The sequence below is a fragment of the Ambystoma mexicanum genome, chromosome 8 (assembly GCF_040938575.1).
Source record: "Ambystoma mexicanum isolate Mex_15411 chromosome 8, UKY_AmexF1_1, whole genome shotgun sequence".
Classification (NCBI taxonomy): domain Eukaryota; kingdom Metazoa; phylum Chordata; class Amphibia; order Caudata; family Ambystomatidae; genus Ambystoma; species Ambystoma mexicanum.
Window position 1 is genome coordinate 810,634,148 of NC_090929.1, and position 19,405 is coordinate 810,653,552.

At 52.5% G+C, this 19,405-nt stretch overlaps 1 protein-coding gene across 2 annotated transcripts in view; it reads right to left on the bottom strand.

Moving 5' to 3' along the window:
* The window catches only part of ZSWIM8 (zinc finger SWIM-type containing 8), a 3,132,642-nt gene that overhangs the window by 640,956 nt on the left and 2,472,281 nt on the right, over window positions 1-19,405 (bottom strand). The gene's annotated exons all lie outside the window — the stretch shown is intronic.

Here is a 19,405-nt window from a genome sequence, read left to right on the forward strand (position 1 = left end):
AATAAATTTATGAAAAAGGGAGGGAAAAAGACAGAATATGGAAAGGTATACCACTCTAAGATTTAGGAACACTATTAGCAAGGCAGAAGAGCAAAAGTCACTTGTGACCCAAAGTCCATAGGCTGGGCCCACTCTTAGAGAGAGCAGAGCACAAATGCGCCCAAGATCACACAGTTACACTAGGCTTAGAAAGTCTTGCAGAGAGTTCGAAAAGAGTTTAGAGAGGCTCAGAAAAGTTTAGCCAGGGTGTCCCAGGCTAACCCAGGTTCGAAAGCCGGGGGCTAAATCTACCCCGTACAGTCGGTGGCAAGGGAAGCCAGGCGGGACACGGTACCTTAAGTGGGAAGGATCTTCCAGCGGTGGCAGTTGTTCCTGGCAGTGGTTGCAAGTCTCGTCGTCGTCCAGGGGAAGAGAAGGTCTCCACTTGGAGGAAAGATGAAGGTCGTTGCACTGCCAGGGAAGAAACCAGCCGCTGAGTTTTCCTTTTAAAGGTAATACCCTTTAATTCGTGGTCGTGGTAAAACATGGTATCCCGGATGTCGGGGTGCTTGGCACAGGCAAGACTCTCCGGCGGCAGATCTCCCCTGTCGTTGGGAAAAGTGGTGAGACGGTCCAGCAGGGCTCCACCGGTGGTGTCGTCGTGGCAGGTCGGCTCAGCTTCTCCGTCGGATTCTTAGGTCCTGTGGCGACTTCTGTATTAGGGAGAATTCTCTGTTCAGGCTGAATTTCCTAACCTAGTGAGTCCCCCAGCAGCTTTGCTGGATTTTTGGGGTTTATTTTTTCTCCTGCCAGGAGTGAGACTCTTTTACCCTCACTCCTGGACATGATTTGCGAGAGTTTTCTGTGACTTGTTATGTGCTTATGGGCTAGGGGGTAATTTTCCCCATAGGCCATCATTGGTTTTTGGAATGTGTGTTACACAGCACCCGCAGTGCAGTAACACAGGGGTGTCATAGAGACCCCCAAACATAGACTCCACACCCTGGGACTGACTACTGTCTCCCTGGGTCAGTAAAGTTACCATTAACTTTACTAGTCTAAACTTAGGAACTTAACCAGTACAAACCATCTTACTGTGGAAGTACTGGTAGGGGCAATTAGATTGCCCCTGGGTCTGTTGTCGAGGGGGTACTGTCCCGGCCCCCCTCGCCGAGTTCTGGCTGGTGGCAGTGGATACCACGGAAATATTCCACCGGAATATTTCCCAATGGGATTTCCCATTGTTTTTAATGCACCACTTTTTGGTGCAATGTTAAAGATACCGCCGGGTTATTTAATTAAAATGAATTCACCGGTTGGGATTTTTCGCCAGAACCCGCCACCAAAATGGCGTCTAGGTTCACTTCAGTAACCCTGAACCCGAGTCGAGCCTTTGTTCCACTTTTGGCGGGCTTCTGCACAGAAGCCCTCCAGAGTGGTGCCATTCTGTCTGGGTACCACAGGCGGTGTGGGCGGGGGTTTAGACACCCTGGACCGAGTTGCCTTGCCAACTCATGTCGCACTATAGTGTGATTGGCCCAAGTGGTGAGCCACCCCGCTCACCACTTAGCATGTTTGAGTGACAGCTAGGCTGCATGAATGGGGGTTTGCTGCATAAAAGCAGGGTTTTTGGGACTGGTTCTTCAGAAGTCGCCACAGGACCTAAGAAGCCGAAGAGGGAGAAGCTGAGCCGACCTGCCAAGACGACACCACCGGTGGAGCCCTGCGGAACCGTCTCACCACTTTTCCCGACGACAGAGGAGATCTCCCGCCGGAGAGTCTTCTTCCCTTAACTGGTGGGGACAACCAGTTGTTGCCTTCTTTTCGCCGTCCCGAAGCATCTCGTGGCCGCCTGGCCTGTGCCAAGCACTCCGGCAATCGGGATACCACTTTTTACCTCAACCGCGGAAGAGGGGTAAAATCCTTTGTGTGCGGAAAACTCCACGGCTGGCCTCATCCCTGGTAGTGCAACGACCTTCAGCTTTCCTCCACGTCGAGATCATCTCTTCCTCTGGACGACGCCGCGACTTGCACCCACTACCAGGAACGACTACCACTGCTGGAGGATCCTTTCCACTTGTAAAGGTACTGTGTTCCGCCTGGCCTCCCTTGCCACCGATTGTACGGGGTAGATTTAGTCCTCGGCTCTCGACCCTGGGTAGGCCTGGGACACCCTAACTAAACTTTTCGGAAATGTAGTAAAACCTTTTCTACTCACCTGTAAAGACTTGAGACAGTGTGTGATCTTGGGCATATTTTCGCCTGGCTCCCTCTAAAGCGGCCCGAACTAAATTTCCTTGTTCCACCATTGTCTGACTTTGCTAACCTTATGTGAAAAGTGTTTTATCTTACTGCTCTCTTTATTTCTGCCTTTTCCCTCCCTTTTCTAATAACTTGTTGGAGTACCATCTAACGTTAAGCGCTCACCTCTGGTTGGAAATAAGTGGTGTTAACTTAGAACTGTCCAACAAATGATTAGGGATGTACATATGAGTAATAGTAACTGTGTTTTGACCTTCTTACCTTTTCTCCGTGCTAGTGTAATTTATGAGTGTGTCTTTAATAAATAAGTTTATACTTTTACACCTAGCTCTGGTCAGTGTTTGTTTGTACTACTGTGCCTCTGTACCTATTGCGTATCCTCTGTATACTGCCTAACTCTTCTTGAGGGAAGTCTGACTGCTCAGCCACAGCTACCACAGTGAATCTGTGTGGTGCAGACTGCTACCAAGTGGGTTTACTGCCAACACCTGTAGTCTTAAATCTTTTGCAGTGGTCCCAGAGGGAACTGCACAGGTTTCTGCCTAACACTGGTGTACAGCGGTGGGATCTGTATTGAGTATACACTTTAGAGTACTTTTGAGATACCTTCGTGCAACTAACCACAAAGCTTAAGCACAAGAAAGAAAGAGTCATTTTTAACCTGTCTACTATGGAAAGTTATAGTCAAGAGTCCCTTGCTACAAAAACTGCTGATTGTCTAAGACTTCTCTGTAAGCATAAGAATCTCATGACTAAAGGAAAGAAAATGGAGCTAATAGAAAGGTTGTTAGAAAACCAAAGTCTGGATGATGGTTCAGAGGAACCTATCACTCCAGCAAATGTAGAGAACAGCAATGAAATTGATATTGAACAAAATATTGATGATCTTGGATCAGAACCAGAAGAGGAGGATGAAACTGTTGTAGATAGTCCCTCTAGGCCTCTGTCTGCTCTACCAGCTGTACCTACTGGACCTTTGCCAGGTCCCACATTTAGTCCTCAATACTTTGAACTAGAGAAAATGAAACTTGAATTAGAGTACAAGAAACTTAATGCTCAAACTGACAAAGAACTAAGGCTAAGGGAAATGGAGCTCAAGTATGAGCTAGAAATGAAGAAATTGTCTGTTGAGAATGCTTCTCTCTCTGGCTCCTCTAGAAGTTCCAGTCCTAAAAGACCCCGGATGCCTAAGGAATTGATTGGTATGTATGAGCCAAAATTGGATGTGTTGGATTGGTTGTCTCAGTTTGAATATAATCATGGGCTCCAGAATATCACAGGAAATGCTTTACTTACCTGGTTGTTCTCTAGGCTTCCCCCTGTTGCGACTGAGGTGGTAATGGAGTTGGGGGAGGAGGATAGGCAAGAGTATGAAAGTGTGAAACTAGCTTTAATAGCTAGGTTTGGGAAGACCCCTTCCCAGTATCTTAGGAGGTTTAGAAGCCTCAAAAAGCATGATGGTACCCCTTGGGCTATCTGGGTGTGTGAAGGGTTGAAAAACTTAGAGGGATGGATTAAGGGTTACAAAGTGAACACTTATGAAGGAATGAGGAATCTTGTCATGTTGGAGTCAATCTATGATGCCTGCTCTCCTGAGCTCAGACAGCACTTGGCTGATTCACAGGAATTAGATCCTAGGAAACTAGCTAAGGCTGCTGACTTGTGGGTTGCCAACAGGGCTACTCACAAGGATTCTGGGGCAACTCAGAAGAAGGATGAGGGAAGACAGCCTAGGAAAGACTCCAAAGAGAATTCTAATAATTCTAATTCCAAAGAGGGCCCCAAACCAAACCATAAGGGTAAGCCACCTGGAAAACCACAGCAGAGTAGTATACCTTCTGGTGCTAAACCAGAAGGAGGTCGGAACAAGCCTCCATTCCAAAGGACCTTTGGGGCCTGTTATGTTTGTAAGGCTACTGACCATGTGAAAGGAGATCCCAGATGTAAGGGTAAACCTTCAGGGGTCCAGCTTGTCTCCTTAGACTTCGCTCCAGAGGAGGAAGTCACTATGGCAAGTGGAAACTTTCTACTACTGGCTGATGAACCCACTGGAATCTCAGCCAGTGTTTCTTTAGTCTCTCTGGGGTTGTGGGAACAACAGAATTTAGATGTGTATAATTCTATCCCAGATAATACTAAAGAGTATTATAAGGACAGTGTCCATGTGAATGGTCAGGAGACTCCTGCCATCAGGGACACTGGGGCCAGCATAACTGTGGTGGATGAATCGTTTTTCAAGGCAGAGGATGTTGCTAAGGCACCCAAATGCCTCACCAAGTTAGCTGGAGGGCCTGTGCAGATGTGTCCCAAGTTACCAGTTCTCATCCAGTGTAATGATATGGCTGTAAAAATACCTGTCAGTATACAATGTGAAGTGCCAGGAAGGGTTCTGTTGGGAAATGACCTGAAAGCTCTTGGAGTTGTGTCACATACCCCCAGACCTCCTAGTACAAGGTTACAGGAGCTCACCAAACCTGCAAGAGAGAAAACCCTGCAAGGTTTATCTCAGGAGATGATGACAGAAATCACTCCTCTCCCACTGGAGCAACTTACTGCAGTAACTACCAGATCAGGAGCAAAGGGGCAACCCAAGACTCCTAGAAGAAAACCTACAGCAAGCACTCCAGTGCTTCCAACAAAGACTTCCCCGAGGTTGTCCAAAGTTACATCTGTAACTCCACCTCCAGCTGAGGCTGAGAGGGAGGTACAACCCTGTGTGGTTGAACTAGACTCTGAAGAAGAGCTAGTAGGAGGCCCAGAACTTATTGGAGACCTGGACCCGGCTGACCATCCTGAGCTGCAGTCTTTACTGGCAGAAGGTGGACCCAGCAGGACAGCTTTCCGTAAGGGACAAAGAGAATGTCCAACTCTGGAGGGTCTCCGCCAGCAGGCAGCTTCTCAGGCTGATGTGCAAGAGCCTGGGAAGTATAGGTTACACTGGGAAGATGGCCTCTTCTACAGTGAACCAACTGAATCTGAACCTGGAGCCTACCAACGCCTGGTAGTGCCCCAAGAGAACAGACAACAGTTCTTGCAACTAGCCCACGAGATTCCTTTGGCTGGTCACTTGAGTTTCAAGAAGACCAAGGAAAGGCTCTCCCTCTACTTTTATTGGCCAAAGATGGGGGCTGAAGTAGATAGATATTGCAGGAGCTGCAATACCTGCCAGACTTCTGGTAAGGTTGGTTCCAAGAATGTGGCACCTTTAGTGCCCCTCCCAGTTGTGGGAGTCCCATTTGAGAGGGTAGGGATTGACATTGTTGGTCCCCTTGATCCCCCAACCTCCTCAGGCAACAGGTTTATCCTTGTTGTAGTAGACCATGCTACTAGGTACCCTGAGGCAATTCCTATGAGGACTGTTACAGCTCAGGCTGTGGCTAAGGCTCTCCTTGGTATCTTTACCAGGGTTGGGTTTCCTAAGGAGGTGATCTCGGACAGGGGATCAAACTTTATGTCCAACTACATGAAAGCCATGTGGAAAACCTGCGGAGTCACCTACAAGTTCTCAACCGCCTACCACCCTCAGACAAACGGGTTGGTGGAAAGGTTTAACAGAACCATGAAGAGCATGGTAGGTGCTTTAGAGGAACCCCTTAAGAAGAAGTGGGACCTTCTACTGCCATGCCTTCTCTTTGCTTATAGAGAAGTCCCTCAGGAGGGAGTAGGTTATTCTCCCTTTGAACTTCTCTATGGCCATCCAGTCAGAGGCCCCTTGGCCCTGATTAAGGAGGGGCTGGAGAGTGCTCCTTCCCCCAAGCCAGTCAGAGTGACTGACTATGTGATAGGTCTCCGTAGGAGAATGTCACAAATGATGGCAGAAGCAAGTGACAACTTGAAAGCTGGCCAAGCTCTGATCAAACATTGGCATGATCAGAAGGCTAACCTGGTTGAGTTCACTCAAGACCAGCTAGTTCTAGTTATGCTTCCAACAAGGCAGAGGGCCTTGCAAGACAAATGGATGGGACCCTTCAAGGTTGTGGGAAAACTTGGAGAGGTCAACTATCTGGTGGATCTGGGCAACCCCAGGGAAGCTCCCAGAGTCTTCCACACCAACCGCCTCAAAGCCTATGTCTCTAGACCGGAAGTAGGAGCATTGCTTCTAGCTTCATCAGAAGAGGAGGAGGAGAGTGAAGCTCTACCTGACCTCCTGAGAGGCTTACCTTTGGACGAAAAGGTTGAAGGAGTTAATCTCTCTTCAGATCTGACCCCTGAGCAACAGGAAGAGTGCAAAGCTATGTTAAATCAGTTTGCCTCCCTGTTCTCACTTTCACCAGGCTTGACCCCTTGGGGACAGCATGAGATACTCACTGGTGACTGTCTGCCAGTCAAAAGCAGAGGGTATAGAATGTCAGAACATATCAGAACCCACATCAAAGGTGAGGTCAAGAAGATGCTTGATCTCGGGGTAATAGAGCCCTCTACTAGTCCATGGTCTAGCCCAGTGGTGTTAGTACCAAAGGCAGGATCCAAAGAGTTGAGATTCTGTGTGGACTATAGAGCTCTTAATGCAGTCACCAAGACTGATGCCCACCCTTTGCCAAGGACAGATGAGTTGGTGGATAAACTTGGTGCAGCCAAGTACCTCAGCACACTGGACCTTACGTCAGGCTATTGGCAAATAGCCCTGACCGACCATGCCAAGGAGAAAACTGCATTTTCTACCCCAGTTGGCCTATACCAATTCAAGGTTATGCCTTTTGGACTGAAAAATGCACCTGCAACATTCCAAAGAATGGTGAACCAAGTTCTAGCTGGGATGGAGGACTTCTGCATGGCATACTTGGATGACATTGCAGTCTTCAGCCACTCCTGGGAGGAACATGTGACCCACTTAGGACATGTTTTGCAGGCTCTTGAGCAGGCCAATCTAACCATAAAGGCAAGCAAATGCCAAATTGGTCAGAGTAAAGTGGTCTACCTTGGGCATGAGGTAGGAGGTGGAGAAATAAGGCCTTTGCTCAGCAAGATTGGAGCTGTGCAAAATTGGACAACACCTACTACTCAGACCCAGGTGAGAGCCTTCTTAGGCCTCACTGGGTACTACAGGAATTTCATTGAGAACTATGGGACCATAGCTTCTCCCCTGAATGTGATCTCCTCTCCAAAATTCCCTAAGAAGGTCAAATGGAATGAGGAATGCAATCAGGCCTTTGAAAACCTGAAGAAAGCTCTCTGCCAAGCTCCAGTACTCAGAGCTCCTGACTACCACCAAACTTTCATTGTACAAACTGAAGCTTCCAATGTCGGTATAGGTGCAGTTCTTAGCCAACTGGATGAGAAGGGTAGGGAACACCCCATTTGCTTCATCAGTAGAAAACTGAAGGATCCTGAAACAAGGTGGGCAACAATCGAAAGAGAATGCTTTGCTATTGTGTGGGCACTGAAGAAGTTTAGACCATACTGGTATGGATCTACTTTTGTCATTCAGACTGACCACCAACCCTTGAGATGGTTAATGCAAATGAAAGGGGAAAATCCAAAACTATTGAGATGGCCAATCTGCCTCCAAGGGTTTGATTTCACCATTGAGCACAGGTCAGGGTGTCATCAGGTGACTCTCTAGGATGTATGTGATCGACTAGAGGTATGAGGTTCATCCAGGAGTGGATTAAATCCTCCTGTCCCTTAGTCTGGGGGGGGGCGAGTGTTAGGGAGAATTCTCTGTTCAGGCTGAATTTCCTAACCTAGTGAGTCCCCCAGCAGCTTTGCTGGATTTTGGGGGTTTATTTTTTCTCCTGCCAGGAGTGAGACTCTTTTACCCTCACTCCTGGACATGATTTGAGAGAGTTTTCTGTGACTTGTTATGTGCTTATGGGCTAGGGGTAATTTTCCCCATAGGCCATCATTGGTTTTTGGAATGTGTGTTACACAGCACCCTCAGTGCAGTAACACAGGGGTGTCATAGAGACCCCCAAACATAGACTCCACACCCTGGGACTGACTACTGTCTCCCTGGGTCAGTAAAGTTACCATTAACTTTACTAGTCTAAACTTAGGAACTTAACCAGTACAAACCATCTTACTGTGGAAGTACTGGTAGGGGCAATTAGATTGCCCCTGGGTCTGTTGTCGAGGGGGTACTGTCCCGTCCCCCCTCGCCGAGTTCTGGCTGGTGTCAGTGGATACCACGGAAATATTCCACCGGAATATTTCCCAATGGGATTTCCCATTGTTTTTAATGCACCACTTTTTGGTGCAACGTTAAAGATACCGCCGGGTTATTTAATTAAAATAAATTCACCGGTTGGGATTTTTCGCCAGAACTCGCCACCAAAATGGCGTCTAGGTTCACTTCAGTAACCCTGAACCCGAGTCGAGCCTTTGTTCCACTTTTGGCGGGCTTCTGCACAGAAGCCCTCCAAAGTGGTGCCATTCTGTCTGAGTACCACAGGGGGTGCGGGAGGGGGTTTAGACACCCTGGACTGAGTTGCCTTGCCAACTCATGTCACACTCTAGTGTGATTGGCCCAAGTGGTGAGCCATCCCGCTCACCACTTAGCATGTTTGAGTGACAGCTAGGCTGCATGAATGGGGGTTTGCTGCATAAAAGCAGGGTTTTTGGGACTGGTTCTTCAGAAGTCGCCACATGACCTAAGAAGCCGAAGAGGGAGAAGCTGAGCCGACCTGCCAAGACGACACCACCGGTGGAGCCCTGCGGAACCGTCTCACCACTTTTCCCGACGACAGAGGAGATCTCCCGCCGGAGAGTCTTCTTCCCTTAACTGGTGGGGACAACCAGTTGTTGCCTTCTTTTCGCCGTCCCGAAGCATCTCGTGGCCGCCTGGCCTGTGCCAAGCACTCCAGCAATCGGGATACCACTTTTTACCTCAACCGCGGAAGAGGGGTAAAATCCTTTGTGTGCGGAAAACTCCACGGCTGGCCTCATCCCTGGTAGTGCAACGACCTTCAGCTTTCCTCCACGTCGAGATCATCTCTTCCTCTGGACGACGCCGCGACTTGCACCCACTACCAGGAACTACTACCACCGCTGGAGGATCCTTTCCACTTGTAAAGGTACTGTGTTCCGCCTGGCCTCCCTTGCCACCGATTGTACGGGGTAGATTTAGTCCTCGGCTCTCGACCCTGGGTAGGCCTGGGACACCCTAACTAAACTTTTCGGAAACGTAGTAAAACCTTTTCTACTCACCTGTAAAGACTTGAGACAGTGTGTGATCTTGGGCATATTTTCGCCTGGCTCCCTCTAAAGCGGCCCGAACTAAATTTCCTTGTTCCACCATTGTCTGCCTTTGCTAACCTTATGTGAAAAGTGTTTTATCTTACTGCTCTCTTTATTTCTGCCTTTTCCCTCCCTTTTCTAATAACTTGTTGGAGTACCATCTAACGTTAAGCGCTCACCTCTGGTTGGAAATAAGTGGTGTTAACTTAGAACTGTCCAACAAATGATTAGGGATGTACATATGAGTAATAGTAACTGTGTTTTGACCTTCTTACCTTTTCTCCGTGCTAGTGTAATTTATGAGTGTGTCTTTAATAAATAAGTTTATACTTTTACACCTAGCTCTGGTCAGTGTTTGTTTGTACTACTGTGCCTCTGTACCTATTGCGTATCCTCTGTATACTGCCTAACTCTTCTTGAGGGAAGTCTGACTGCTCAGCCACAGCTGCCACAGTGAATCTGTGTGGTGCAGACTGCTACCAAGTGGGTTTACTGCCAACACATGTAGTCTTAAATCTTTTGCAGTGGTCCCAGAGGGAACTGCACAGGTTTCTGCCTAACATTCTGAAGTTCCAGTCCCCAAAGCCCTGCTTTTATGCAGAAAACCCCCATTCACTCAGCCTAGCTGTCACTCAAACATGCTAAGTGGTGAGCCGGCCAGCTCACCACTTGGGCCAATCAGGTCGGAGTGTGACTTGATTACCTAGGCAACTCAGTCCAGGGTGCCTAAATCCCCCCTCCACCCCATCTAAGTATCCCAGACAGAGTGGCACCACTTTGGAGGGCTTCTGTGGAGAAGCCCGCCAAAAAGTGGAACAAAGGGCTCGACTTGGGTTGGAGTCACAGAAGAGAACACAAACGCCATTTTAGGACCGAGTTTTGGCAAAAAATACCAACCAGAGAATTAATATTAATTAAATAAACCGGCGGTAAGTTTGAGGCTATCGTAATAGAAATAAATAAAGATAGTAGCCTCGAACAATGGGAAAATCCCATAGAGAAATATTCGCGGTTGAATATAAAAAGTAATATCCACTGCCACCAGCCAAAACTCGATCAGGGGGGACGGAGACGTGCCCCCTCGACTAACAGACCCCGGGGCAATTGAATTGCTCCAGCCAGTACGTCCACAATAGGATGGTTTGTACTGGTTCTGTTCAGAATTTAAGACTAGTAAAGTCAATGGTGACTTTACATGCCCTGGGAGACAGTAGTCAGTCCCAGGGTATGGAGTCTATACTGGGGGGTCACTATGACACCCCTGTGTTACTGCACTGAGGGTGCTGTGTAACACACATCACAAAAACACATGAAGCCCTATGAGGTAAAAGACCCCATAGCACATTAAACACATCTAGAGTCAAAGAAACACACTCAAATCATGCCCAAGAGCGAGGGTAAAAGAGTCTCACTCTTGGCAGGAGAAAAAAATAAACCCCAAAAATCCAGCAAAGCTGCTGGGGGACTCACTAGGTTAGGAAATTCAGCCTAAACAGAGAATTCTCCCTAACAGTTATAAGCCATCCAAAAACTGCTTTTCCCCAACCCTGTAATGCAGAAATAGGTACAGATGTCCTAGGACATCTGAAGTGTCCGCGCATACCACAGGACTGCCCCAGGACATCTAGAGTGTTTGGGGACTTTCGGGGGGGGGGGGTGAAACAACCCATCTTCTTTATCGAGGTAGCCTGTGCTACCGAGCTGTTCCCAATTCTTGGATCCTGTTCTGCCATCTTTCGGAGACGCTCCTCGAATAGTGGGAACTCATTCTTCACTGTATCACTCACCTTCGTGAGTTGCTACAGCCCCTTGAAGAAACCCGTTTTGACTCTAACCGCATGAACACGTGCACCAGCACCAAAAGTACTTTCAAGCTCAAGGTTCCACTCATCTTGGGGATTGGACTGCCTCTTAGTTAGGGTTTGAATTGTGAAGGACTGCCTAAATGATATTTGCACTGTGTGACCCCTTTCTTTGCAGGTTGTGGATCAGTACTGTATGCTATTCCTTTAGGCCATTGGTTAATGTATATATGTTTGCTAGATTAGTGTTTTGTTGGTTTTGTTATTACTGCTGAATAATTACTTTGTGTTGACTTAAAAGGCCTTTAATAAATATATACGGAGGGGCGCTGTTGCGCCGAGGCAAGATGGCTGTCTGAGTTGATAGCTCCAGACTGCGAGGGGACATACCATCCATTATTTACCTTGCCAATACAGCTGAATCGCCCGTCACTGAGCCAGCAGTGATATTAGGTTCCAGGCTGTGATCGTCCCGACTTTGGAGGTCGGAGACCCCCTGTGGGACCCGCATGGTGCTGCCCGACTGTGCGGCCTACCGAGCTGCTGAACTGCCCTGAGCCAGACCCTGTGAGGCTCGGATCTCCGGCGCTGCCTGACACCCCGGCGTGGGCGGCCTGCGTGGGGGAGGGGCACCTAGCTGCGCGTGTCCCGCCTTGCCGCCGCACGGCCTGCCTGGACCCCTGACGCCCTTCTGCATATATGGCGCTTTGCGGGCTGGTGCCGAGGACCGGAGACCACCTGCCCGCGGACTCCGCGCCGAAGCCTCCTGGAATCTGTCCCACCGCGGCTGACTCCGCGCGGCACCGCCCTACGCCTGCTCGTCTCCCTTGCTCCCCTTCCGAGGGCCATCCGAGTACAGTGGCACTGAGGTAGAGAGGCCGGGGAGTAGGGAGCGAGCCATCATCCACCCGCTGCTGGTATTGCAAACACTTCGGTCACGGACCGGCCTACAATACTTTTTCCCCCTCCAGGGAATAAATCCTGCCGTGGCCCGCGCCCTTCATTGCCCGCTGCGGCTTGTGCTGTGCACCACCCAGGCGCCCTGTTGAGGCTGCCCTGGGGCCCGTGCCGTCTGGGGCGCGTTGGCCCCCCCCCCAGTCTACTGTGCACACGGGAGACCTCCAGTGGACCTAACGGGGGAATCTGGTGTTGCGCCCCCCCTCTCTCCTTAAAGTGACCGCAACAGCATGCTGCGGCCTGGTCGCTGGGGCAGTCTGGCGGGCACCCCCTCCCCCCGTGGACTCTTATGGCTGGTGGACTCATCCTGAACATAACCACAAATCTAACCCTCTCCTCCCAGCTCAAACATACTTGGTGGTCTGAGGTGCCACTGGAACTGTGCCGCTGCCGCTCTCCACCCCACCATTTCCACCCCTTTTTTAGGACACCCCCACTGGTGTTACCACTAATGATCCCCGCACCTCAGTGGAACTCGGACAGGACTTGGTAGGTGGCCCGTTGATTACACTGCTTCCAAGTCAACTACTACCCATCTGAAGCCAAGAGTCAGACAGACATACTCTTGGTCAGGGTCCACTACCCGGGGAGTTGCACCACCTCCAAGCATCTGTGGCTCACACAGTCTTCTTGCATCTGACCCATCTGATTCATCGCCTTGCAAACTCTATCTAGTTGCAGACCTTGAGGCCAGCGGCGACCCCCTGATACTGTCTCTCTGTTGCGGGCACCCCCTCAATACTGTCTGTCTGCCAGCCTGCCAAACCGAAACCCAAACCTGAGAACTTTCAACGGTACTTCACTTGGCAATTACCGCACGCCTACTGGGTGGATCCGTGGCCCCCCTGGGCTCCAACACCTACTCCACGCCACACTGAACCAGCAGGATTATTCCACCGATACCCGAAACCCTACCAAACCCCACCCCAGGGGGCTCAAGCACACTGCTGTCACCGCAGGGGCGGATCCGGTCCATCTGAGAGTACGATAAATCACTTGAATCGCTATTGCAAAGCATGACTTGGCTGTAACTTTGACACTGTCCCACAGCCCGGAAGCCTTCATACTATAGCCCCAGCTGTCTCTGTACTGCGGTTGGAGCTAGGGAGTCTCTCTACCTCTGTACAACTACCCTTACTCTGGACCCCGGTCCCCAAACCCGACCCTCACCATGACGAAGGGAGCTGGTACTGGGAAAAAGCAGAGCTCATTGAATATGTTTGCTAAAACACCTTCCAAACCCACCACTTACGGCTCCGAGGAACAGCCTTCTGCCTCTGCTCCATCAACTTCTGAGGACTCACAGAAGATGCTGGAATACATACGTGATGGCTTTTCCATACTAAATTGGACGATATGAATGGGACAATCTCCTCCATAAAAGCCCATATCGAAAGGACTGATGGTAGAGTAGCTGAGGTTGAAACTAGACTGGGAGTCGCTGAGGAGGACCTGGCCTCGCTAGAGGCTGCATTCTCCAGCATGGGGTCTGGCATGGATTCACATGCTCATGAATATTCCCCGTCGTCAGGCTGGGAATCCTCGGTAAAGAAAAAACCAGTATCAGTTTCGTTTCTGACCTGTCTTTCGTAGTAATAACCAATCACTGGTCTCTGCGTCATACTGACCACAGCCAATGACTGCCCTCTACCTAAGCACCGCCTCTGGCAGCCATCTTCAGATTTTTACCGCACGTTCATGTGTTGGGATCCTCGTGCTATTGCTCTCGAGCGTTAGTGCTATTTTTCACATTTTTTATCAAAAAACTTCGTTTTTTCGGTCAAAAGAGCCTCAAGCTCCACCGACTCTCCATCCGATCAACGGGGACCCGTGTCGGATTCGTCTGCGCCCCTCAAGGGTGAAGATCTCGTCGAGCTACGCTTTTGGAGGACTCCAGAAGTTTCTCAGGCCCGGACATGGCCCAGGAGAAGGGAAGCTCGACGCCCGGAAAGCTGTTGAGGATCTGCCCTGGATGCCAGATGCAGAACGTCTTTAAGGAGGACGAACACTCCTTTTGTCTCTACTGCTTACATGAGGACAAGACGCACGTGGAGAAGGACTGTGCGTTTTGCGGCAATATGTCGGAGCGGACCATGAAGGACCGCCCCCAACGTCTCGCCAACTGGCTGGAAGGGAAGAGCCCGTCAGGCGAGAAGAAGAGGAAGAAATCCGAGCGGTCTTCTAAGACCTTTGAGGACGCCCCGGCGACGGGGGTCCAACACAAGGCCAAGCACCGCGAGTCCGCTGGCACCGGGAGCGCCGAACTGTCGGGCTCTACGGGCGCCAGGCAGGGCGCACCCTCCCCGGCACCTTCAGCCACGAGCCAACGCTCTGGGTCGGGTAAGAGGAAGGGCGAGCACCCGGCGAAGCTCCTGGAGAGGCTCCGGTCGAGCTCGAAGGCCCCAGCGGAGGGGGAGCGAGGCAGTGTCCCCCCCCCTCAAGGATAAGGCGGTGAGCGCACCTAAGGTGGTGAAGGCCTTAATCCATCCGGCCAAGCCCTCTATCGATACTGTCGCGGCGGCCCTGGCTCAGCCTGTGGAGGCTACACCAGTGGTGGCGACCTCGGGGCTCAGAGTCTCCCTGCCACCTCGGAGGGGACCCCCATGAAACCCCCGGCGGGGAAGAAAAAGGGGGGGCAGGGCGTCGTCGTAGATTCGGCCTCAACCTCAGAGGAAGAGCTGATTGAGGTCTTAAGCCACGGCCTTGGCGTGGAAGAAGACCGGCCCGTCGGGATGGATCCCGACGCAGGTGACGACGACATCGTCGAGGGTGCCGACGGGGCTCCTGATCGCCCGTCGGATTCCCCTCTGCCAGTGCCGCAAGACAACTCGGCGGCCATTTTGTTGGCTATACAGTCCTTATGTTCAGAGATAAGGACGAGACTACCGTTGCCGACGGAGGAACCTCTCCCGTCGGGGGATCCTGAACCGGGACCTTCTGGTGCTCCCCCGCCCAAGAAAAGAAGGATTCACCCTCCACCTCCTTTTCAGCCGTCGCGCCCCGTCCAGTCCTCCTCCCCGTCCACCCAAGGGGATGATACGGGGACTGACACGGCAGCGACGGGTAGGGACGACGAGGTATACGACGAGGATCTACCGTCGTCACTTCCCACCAGGGTTTCTCCGCCCGACGAGATTGGATCGTTCCACTCCATGATCGCCAGGGCATCTGAGCTTTTCCAACTCTGCCCTGAGGAGAAGAAAAAGGAAGGATTCCTTTATCAACGGCGCGAGGCCAAGAGGAAGACGGTCCTCGCGGTGCCTCTACTGGACGACATTTGGGATGAGGGCCTCGCCCTCCTCAAGAACCCTTCCACGACGCCAGCTAGAAGAGACCGGTACGAGAAGAAGTACCGGGTCCCGGACGCGGCCCCCCTTTGCCTCCGGGCGCAGCCTACCCCGGACTCCGTCGTCTCCGCGGCGGCCAGGAAGAAAGCGGGGGGGGGGTGCGGCCTCCACATCGACTTCCCCACCGGACGGCGAGGGAAAGAAATTGGACGCTATGGGACGCAGGGTCATCTCGTCTGCAGCGATGACGATTAAAGCGGCCAACGCCTTGGCTATCGTGGCCCGCTACGACAGGGAGCTATGGTACAAACTGGCTCCCCTGCTGGACTTCCTACCCGACGACAAGAGGGCGGATGCCCTGGAGATCCTACAGGAAGGCGAGGTGGCGTCGGACCACGCCATCACTATTGCAACGGACATCGCCGACACTGGGTTTCGCCAGTTGGGCAACGGCGTGTGCCTTAGGCGACGTGGATGGCTCAAGGCTACGGACTTCCGTCAAGACGTACAGACCAGAGTCCTGGACATGCCGTTCGATGGGAACAACCTGTTTGGGAAAACAGTGGAGGATTCCCTTCAGGCCATTAAAGCGGACACTGAGACGGCCCGGGCCCTTGGGGTTCTGCAGCAACGACGGACGCCCTTTCGGAGCAGCGGAGGCAAGGGCGCCTCCAAAGGTTCCGGCGGCGGTTTCTCCACCTACCGTCAAGCGGCCCGCTCGTCGTCTCAGGAGGCCTACAGAGGATGAGGCAAGTCTGGCGGACCCCGCCGTCGTCGCCAAGGAGGTCAAGGCGGCAAAGCCTCGTCTAAACAGGATTGAACCGGCCGTGGGGTCGGGCCCCCACCAAAGCACCCCGGTGGGAGGCCGGCTGGTGAGCTTCGTCAGCGTGTGGGAGTCCATCTCCACCGACCGTTGGGTGCTGGACGCCTTAGCCCGGGGCCACGCGCTCGAGTTTCAAAGAAGGTGCCCGCGCGTCCCCCCCGTGGCCAGGAAAGAGCTTCACGTCCCTCAGCTTCTCCTGGAGGTAAAGGCGATGCTCAGGAAGGGCGTCATCAAACTCGTCCCAAAGAGGCTTCGGGGCTCCGGAGTTTACTCGAGATACTTCCTCGTGAAGAAGAAGACGGGAGGATGGCGCCCCATCCTAGACCTGCGACGTCTGAACAAGTTCATCAAGGCGCAGAAGTTCCGGATGGTCACCCTACAGCACGTCCTGGGTGAGCGGGAGGAAGGAGACTTCCTGTCGACGTTGGATTTGGAGGATGCCTACTTCCATATTCCCATCCTAAAGGGGCACCGAAAATTCCTCAGGTTTGTGGTCCAAGGGCGTCACTACCAGTTCAAAGCCCTCCCCTTCGGACTACGGTCGGCACCCAGGGTATTTACCAAGTGCCTTGCACCGGTGGCGGCGCAACTGCGCCGCGAGGGGATCCACGTCTACCCCTACCTGGACGACTGGCTCATCCGAGCCAAGACGAGGGAGCTCGCCGTGGAGCACACGGCAAGGACCGTCCAACTTCTCACGGACCTGGGATTCTCCGTGAACTACGCCAAGTCCCACCTGGTACCCGCGCAAAATGCACTGTTTCTGGGAGCGAAGCTCGACACAGTGTCCCTTCTGGCCTCCCCGTCGGAGGAAAGGACCAGGTCCATCCTGGGCAAGGTACAGCGGATGTTGGCTTCCGACGCGGCCAAGGTGAGGTCCATCAAGTCCCTCCTCGGAATGATGTCTTCTTGCATCTACCTCATTCCCATGTGCAGGCTCCGGATGCGCCCATTGCAGGAGTTCCTGGACGCGCGCTGGATCCAAACGACGGGCGGCTTCGAGGAGAGGATCACACTCGACGAGAGTTTCCGCCGAGCAGTCCGGTGGTGGGGCACCCGCGCGCATCTGACGGCGGGCATGGACTTCCAGACCCCAGACCACCAGGAGACAGTGACCACGGATGCCTCCCTGGAAGGGTGGGGAGCGCACACCGAAAATCTGCACGCGAGAGGCTTCTGGCTCCCGACGGAGAAGTCCCTCCATATCAACGTCCTGGAGCTTCGTGCAGTGTTCTGGGCCCTCAGGTCCTTCCTTCCGTCCCTCAAGGGCAAGGTGGTGAGGATCTTCACCGACAACACCACCATCATGTTTTACATCAGGAAACAGGGCGGAACCAGGTCCCCAGCACTGTCCAAGGAGGCGCAGGACCTGTGGCATTGGGCCGTCGCCCAAAGGATGTTTCTGGTGCTGTTTCATCTGGCAGGGATAAAAAACTCCATCGCCGACTCACTCAGCAGGGAGTTGCGCTCGTGCCACGAGTGGGAACTACGGCAGGATCTAGTGGATCGCCTCTTCCGACGGTGGGGCACACCCCAGATCGACCTGTTCGCGACAGCGACGAACTCCAAGTGCCGGAGGTTCGCCAGCAGGTTTCCCCAGGCGAGGAGCATGGGCGATGCTTTCTCGTTCCCCTGGGAGGGCCTGTTCCTCTACGCGTTCCCTCCTTTGCCACTGCTAATCCGGCTCGTCAACCAGCTCAAGAGGTCACGGTGCAGGATGATCCCCGTCGCACCTGCGTGGCCGAGGCAGATATGGTTCCCGGACCTTCTGGACTTATCAGCGTCCCCGCCAATCAGGCTGCCGGTGGACGCGGATCTACTCTCCAGGGAAGGAGGCGCCATCCTCCACCACGACCCGAAATCGCTGAACTTGCAGGCCTGGCTCCTGCAGCGCTAGAGTTTGGAGGATACGACATACCGGCCGACTGCAGAGAGGTTCTTGCAAAGGCCAGGGCGTCCTCGACTCTTAAATGCTACGGACACAAATGGAAGAGGTTCTCTGTCTGGTGCCACGCACAGAAGATTAACCCTCTACGGATTACGGCCCCCCAGGTACTGCCGTACCTGCTGACGCTGGCCAAAGCTGGACTGGCACACGCGTCCATCAGGATTCATCTTGCTGCGATCTCCCGATACACCAGGACCACGGGCCGGACGTCCTTGTGGTCTCATCGTCTGGTGAAAGAGTTCATGAAGGGACTGTTCAGATCGTTCCCGCCGGTGAAGGCTCCGGCCCCGGCGTGGGAGCTCAATGTGGTGCTGACCAAGCTCATGGGACCTCCGTTCGAGCCTCTGCACTCGGCCCCGTTGAAGTTTCTGTCGTGGAAAACAGCGTTTCTTGTGGCCATCACCTCCGCACGACGGGTGGGAGAGATCCAGGCCCTTTCCTGCAAGGCCCCGTACTTGACTTTTCACGACACGAGGGTAGTGCTCAGGACGCACCCCTCCTTCATGCCCAAGGTACCGTCGGACTTCCATCTCAACGAACCCTTGGTGTTGCCTGTGTTCTTCCCGTCTCCTTTGTCGCCGGCTGAGAGGACTTTGCACTCGCTGGATGTGGCTAGAGCGCTGAAGTTCTACGTGGACCGCACAAAGTGTTTTCGGAAGACGTCACAACTCTTTGTGAATTTTGGACCTGTCAATCAGGGGAAGGCTCTCTCGGAGGCTTCCATTTCCAGATGGCTCTCCGGCTGTATCATGTACTGTCATCGGTTGGCAAACCGACCGCTGCCTGGCCGTCCGAGAGCCCATTCCACCAGAGCGATCGCAGCCACCACGGCGTTCCTTTCTGGTGTGCCCCTGCTGGACATATGCAGGGCTGCTACGTGGAGGTCGACGCACACCTTCACGAAATTCTACTGCGTCGATCGGGATTCCAGGGAGGAGTCCAGGGTCGGCCAAGCAGTGCTGCGCAACCTGTTCGCCTGAGGTGAGCCTGGTGAGGAGGTAAGATGCTTAATGTTGGGTTTGATGTAATGCTTAATGTTGAGCCTTTGCCACCTCCCGTGGTTGTGCATGTGTGTACTGCTAGGTATTCCTTATTCATGAGCATGTGAATCCATGCCAGACCCCATGCTGGAGAAGGAACAAGTTACTTACCTGTAACTGTTGTTCTCCAG